The following is a 6,543-nucleotide window of genomic DNA, read 5'->3' as shown; positions in this document are numbered from 1 at the left end:
CTGTTCCAAAAACTGAGAGGGAGAGACTCTTCCCCAACTTATTCTATGAGGCTGCCATCATTCTGATTCCAAAACCTGGCAAAGGCACAACGACGACAAAAAATGAAACCTCAGGCCAATATGCTTGATGAACATAGATGCAAAAATCCTCAACAAAATACCAGCAGACCAAATCCAACAGGACACCAAAAAGCTAATCCATCATGATTGAGTAGGCTTTATCCCTGGGATGTAAGATTGCTTCAACATACAAAATCAATAAATGTGATTCATCACATAAACAGAAGTAAAAACAAAAACCACATAATCATCTTAACAGAGGTAGAAAAAGCTTTTGATAATATTCAGCATTTTGTCAAGGGCTTTTGATAAAATTGAGCATCCCTTCATATTAAAAACCCTCAACCAACTAGGCATTGAAGAAACATACCTCAAAATAGTGAGCTACGTATGGCAAACCCACGGCCAGCATCATACTGAACGGGCAAAAGTTGGAAACACTCCGCTTGAGAGCTTAAACAAGACAAGGATGCAAACTTACCACTCTTATTCATTCAACATAGTACTAAAAGTGGTAGCAAGAGCTATCAGGCAAGTGAAAAAAATAAAAGGCATCCAAATACAAAGAGAGGAATTCAGACTATCTCTGTTTGTAGATGACATGACTTTATACCTAGAAACTCTATAGCTTTGGCCCAAAAGCTCTTAGGTCTGAAAAACAAATTCAGCATAATTTCTGGATACAAACAACATTTATATATGAAAATCAATAGCATTTCTATACACCAATAATTTTCAAGCTGAGTGCCGAATCAATAATGCAATTTCATTCACAATAGCCACAAAAAAAATAAAATACCTAGAAATACAGCTAATAAGGGAGGTGAAAGAACTCTGCAATGAGAACTGCAAAACACTGCTGAAAGAAATCAGAGATGACACAAACAAATGGGAAAACAATCCATGTTCATGGATAAGAAGAATCAGTATTGTTCAAATGGTCATACTACCCAATGCAATTTACAGATTCAATGCTATTCTTATCAAACTGCCAATGATATTCTTCACAGAATTAAAAAAAAAAAAACTAGTCTAAAATTCATATGAAACCAAAAAGGAGTCTGAATATTCAAAGCAATCCCAAGCAAAAAGAACAAAGCTTGAAGCATCACATTATCCAATTTCAAACTATACTACAGGGTTACAGTAATCAAAACAGCATGGTACTGGTACAAAAATAGACACATGGACCAATGGAACAGAATAGAGAGTCCAGAAATAAAGCTGCACACCCACAACCATCTGATCTTTGACATCGACAAAATCAAGGAATGGAGAAAGGACTCCCTATTCAATAAATGGTGCTGGGATTACTGGCTAGCCATATGTAGAAGATAGAAAGTTGACCACCTTCCTTACGCCATATACAAAAATCAACTCAAGATAGATTACTTAAATGTAATACCTAAAACTATAAAAACTCTGGAAGAAAACCGAGAAGTACCATTCTAGACATAGGCCCTGGCAAAGAGCTTATGACTGCCAAAAGCAATTGCAACAAAAACAAAAATTGACAAGTGGGTCTAATTAAATGAAAGAGCTTCTGCACAGCAAAAGAAACTATCAACAGAGTAAATAGACAACCCATAGAATGGGAGAAAACATTTGCAATCTATGCATCTGAAAAAGGTCTAATCTTCAGAATCTATAAGGAACTTAAATTAACAAGCAAAAATAAAGAACTTCATTTAAAAATGGGCAAAGGACAAGAACAGAAACTTAAAAAAAAAAAGGCATATATGCAGCCAATAAGCATATTGGCCCAGCTATTTAAAAAAATTTTGTAGGCCAGGTGAGGTGGCTCATGCCTGTAATCCCAGCACTTTGGGAGGCTGAGGCAGGTTGATCACCTGAGGTCAGGAGTGAGACCAGCCTGGCCAACATAATGAAATCCCATCTCTACTAAAAAAATACAAAATTATCCAGGCATGGTGATGTGCACCTGTAGTCCCAGCTACTCAGGAGGCTGAGGCAGGAGAATTGCTTGAACACGGAAGGCGGAAGTTGCAGTGAGTCAAGATTACGCCACTGCACTCTAGCCTGGGTGACAGAGTGAGACTCTGTGTCAAAAATAAAAATAAGAAGAAAAAGAAGAAGAAATTATGGTTATTTCTATTGTCCCAAAATTTAGCATGAATTTATTTCTTTGAAAACTATGTTATGTCTTCTAATGTTCTTTCATTCAGTTCTCAATATTCAGCATAACTGTCTGGCTCTAAATTCTGGTGGCGTGTCTTTAGTAAAGTATGAACTACCCTGTGTTTCATGTTTCCCATCCACACATAATGTACTGGTTGTGTCTCAAGGACATATACAAATAAGCATTGCATCAAAAGTTATGGGTAGTAGGCCAGGTGTAATGATTCACACCTGTAATCCCAGCACTTTGAGAGGCCGAGGTGGACAGGCAACTCAAGTTCAGCAGTTCGAGAACAGCCTGGGAAACATAGTGAGACCCTGTCTCTATTAAAAATACAAAAATTAACCGTGCATGGTGGCAGGTGCCTGTAGTCCCAGCTACTCGGGAGGCTGAGACACAAAAATCTCTTGAGCCAGGAGGTGGAGGTTGCAGTGAGCTGAGATCACGCCACTGCCCTCCAGCCTGAGTGGGCAACAGAGCAAGACTCTGTCTGAAAAACAAACAAAACAAACAAACAAACAAAATCAAGTGTTAAAGTAGACAATTTAAAAGTGATTTTAGTCTTTATCTAAGTAAAAGAAATTTAAAAACTGTAAACAAAAAATTATGAGTGATAAATGCAAAAGATATAAAACATTTATTACCTGTACATGGTAATAAATTCAAACAATATTTGTATACAGGCAATATTTACATATTTAAAATGGTTAGTATTTGCTAGGATCTTATAGCTCCCCCCTACCAAGAAAGCTCTTGTTGAAATTTTTTATTTTTGTTTTAGACAGAGTCTCACTCTGTCACCCAGGCTAGAGTGCAGTCAAGCGATCTCTTCCCTGGTTCAAGTGATTCTCCTGCCTCAGCCTCCCGAGTAGCTGGGACTACAGGCACCCACCACCGCGCCTGGCTTTTTTGTATTTTCAGTAGAGATGGCATTTCACCATGTTAGCCAGGATGGTCTTCATCTCCCAACTTCGTGATCTTTCCGCCTCGGACTCCCAAAGTGCTGGGATTACAGGGATGAGCCACCACGCCTGGCCAGTTTCTTGTTTTTGACATGTACCCTGGATGATGCTGATCAGTAACCAAGGTGGATGTCTCTAGAGCCCCCTCCAGAGGTGACTTTTGAAGAAAGTCTTTGCCATTGTTGTCTCATCTAACATGTGGGTGAATGACTGGGCCTTTGAATACACTGACCAGATGGTTTGGTGTCACGAAACCTTCATCACTAACTTTATACAAATCTACTTTCACACGTAATATAATTGTGTAATTCTTTCTGTGATACCTGCTTTTATTTCTATGAAAATCAAGACAACAGACAGAACATCTAATTAGACTCACTGAATGCTCATGAGTTTGGGTCATGTATTTGGCTTTTGAAATTTCTCTTTTTAATTTTCACTTACAGGAATAGGGTGAGAGGAGCATAATTTCCTTTAGAACCTAATTTTAGACTTCCTAAGTTCAAGGCTTATCATTACCCAGTTTTTCAGGGATCAGTAATGATACAGTGCTTACATTACATAATATTCCCATATTGGAGGTAAAACATATGCTCCTTTCCTTGATGTTGTTCTATGTGGAGAGTATTTTACAAACATGTTAGTTTGATGAATAAAATATCTGTATCCCTATTCAAATTTTGCAAGAAGTTATTTGCAAATGGCTTCCAGTAATTTAAAGTAACTTAATATACTGTAAGCAAAAGCCCCCTTCTCCATTTGTCTTTCTTTTTTTTAAATTTTACTTTAGGCACGTACTATATCTGGCATTTCTCCCCATGTTATCCCTCCCCATCCTCCCCATCCCCCACTGTCTCTCCTGTACGCCCTGCCAACTGCCCACACTGTGTGATGCTCCTCTCCCTGAGTCCACGTGTTCTTACTGTTCAACACCCACCTATGAGTGAGAACATGTGGTGTTTGGCTTTCTGTTCTTGTATTAGTTTACTGGGAATGATGGTTTCCAGATTGATCCAAGTCCCTACAAAGGACAGGGACTCATCATTTTTTATGGCTGCATAATATTCCATGGTGTATATGTACCACATTTTCTTTGTCCAGTCTATCATTGATGGGCATTTGGGTTGGTTCCAGGTCTTTGCTATTGTACACAGGGCTGCAATGAACATACATGTGCATATGTCTTTATAGTAGAATGATTTATAGTTCTTTGGGTATATACCCAGTAATGGGATTGCAGGGTCAAATGGAATTTCTATTTCTAGATCCTTGAGGAAGTGCCACACTGTCTTCCACAATGGTTGTACTAATTTACACTCCCACAAACAGTGTAAAAGTGTTCCTATTTCTCCACATCCTCTCCAGCATCTGTTGTCTCTAGATTTTTTAATGATCACCATTCTAACTGGTGTGAGATGGTATCTCAATGTGTTTTTGATTTGCATTTCTCTAATGACCAGTGATGATGAGCATTTTTTAATATGTTTGTTGTCCTCATATATGTCTTCTTTTGAAAAGTGTCTGTTCATATCCTTTGCCCACGTTTGAATGGGGTTGTTTGTTTTTTTCTTGTATATCTGTTTTAGTTCTTTTTAGATTCTGGATATTAGCCGTTTTTCAGATGGGTAGTTTGCAAAAATTTTTTCCCATTCTGTTGGTTGCCGGTTCACTCTAATGACAGTTTATTTTCTGTACAGAAGCTCTGAATTTTAGTTAGATCCCATTTGTCTATCTTGGCTTTTATTGCCATTGCTTTTGGTGTTTTATTTATGAAGTCCTTGCCTATGCCTATGTCCTGGATGCTTTTGTCTATGTTTTCTTTTAGTGTTTTTATGGTGTTAGGTTTTATGTTAAATCTTTAATCCATCTGGAGTTAATTTTAGTGTAAGGTTACAGGTAGGGGTCCAGTTTCTGCTTTCTGCACATTGCTGGCCAGTTTAAAAATATGGAACGCTTCACGAATTTGCCTGTCATCCTTGTGCAGGGGCCATGCTAATCTCTGTATTGTTACAATTTTTGTATATGTGCTGCCATAGTGAGCACCATTTGTCTTCTTAAGTGAGAGAATTATCACCCAAAGATTGCATTCGTGTGACTGTTGAAAACCTTTCCTACATCTCCAGAAAGACCAAGGGCTACTGATACATTTTATCCTTGGTCCAAGGGACCTCAGGGGATGCATTTGCCTTTCTAGTGTAACATAAATGTCAGGAAAGTGTGTCTGAATGGGTTGCAGGGAACAGTCCTCAGCTACTCCAACTTTCCTTACTTCCAGTCTGGGAAGATGGGAAGGGGCCTCCAACTTTCCTTACTTCCAGTCTGGGAAGATGGGAAGGGGCCAATCTTGCACAAGGTGCATGGAGATGCCCATGGCAACAGCAGAGGAGTGGTGCTTGAGAGACACAAAAGACTGCACAGCTTGGGTTTGGGTCCTGGTCCCATCACATACTGTGTGCTCCTGGGCAAGTTAGCTAACCTTTTGGTGCCCACACTGATCTGTAAAATATGCATGATGGTGATACAGCATCAGCGTCCACAGGGGTGCTGTGTGGGAATGTGCATAAAGCTCCACGCTCAGTAGCAGTCGGCAGTCACTTTTCTTATTGCACCTGGAGCTGTAGACCCTCCTGTTTCCCAGTGGCCCATATGAGTGTTCAGCCATGGTGTTTTTACAATGTACAAATAAGTTGGATTTCTTTTTTTTGAGACAGGGTTTTACTCTCTTGCCCAGACTGGAATACAGTTGCACAATCACAGCTCACAAACTCCTGGACTCAAGCAATTGACATGGTCTACTCAGATTTCACCAGTTTCCACATAGGCTCATTTTTTGTGTGCATGTTTTTGTGCACAATTCTAGAACATTGTGTCGTATGCATGGAGATTAGTATAGACACTACCACAATCAAGATACGGAACTGTACCCTCACCATCAGGAACGCCCTCTCCATGTTGTCTAGGGTTTTTTTTTTTTTTTTTTTTTTTTGCGGTGGAGTTTCACTCTTATTGCCTAGGCTGGAGTGCAAGGGTGAGATCTCGGCTCACTGCAACCTCCGCCTCCTGAATTCAAGCAATTCTCCTGCGTCAGCCTCCTGAGTAGCTGGGATTACAGGCATGCGCTACCATGTCCAACTAACTTTGTATTTTTAGTAGAGATGGGGTTTCTCCATGTTGGTTAGGCTGGTCTCAAACTCCAGACCTCAGGTGATCCACCCGCCTCAGCCTCCCAAAGTACTGGGATTACAGGAGTGAGCCACTGCGCCCAGCCCTTGTCTAGGTTTTAATTTCCTCTTCACCTGTCTAACTTCTCCAGCAGGTGGTCAGCCTACTCAGAGCAGGAGCCTACTAAAAGCAGGATTCTGCTCACCTCTGAACCTTCTA

General features: G+C 39.9%; 1 non-coding gene across 1 annotated transcript; it reads right to left on the bottom strand.

The window, feature by feature from the left end:
* Positions 1–5,101: 5,101 nt before the first annotated feature.
* On the bottom strand, positions 5,102–5,205 carry LOC116545782. Its single transcript, XR_004266443.1, has one exon. It is a non-coding gene; the product is annotated as a U6 spliceosomal RNA (small nuclear RNA).
* Positions 5,206–6,543: the final 1,338 nt, after the last annotated feature.

This window comes from Sapajus apella, unplaced genomic scaffold (assembly GCF_009761245.1).
Source record: "Sapajus apella isolate SASKATOON/1434 unplaced genomic scaffold, GSC_monkey_1.0 scaffold369, whole genome shotgun sequence".
NCBI lineage: Eukaryota > Metazoa > Chordata > Mammalia > Primates > Cebidae > Sapajus > Sapajus apella.
The sequence above is the reverse complement of the archived record's forward strand: the minus strand, read 5'-3'. Positions and strand labels throughout refer to the sequence as shown.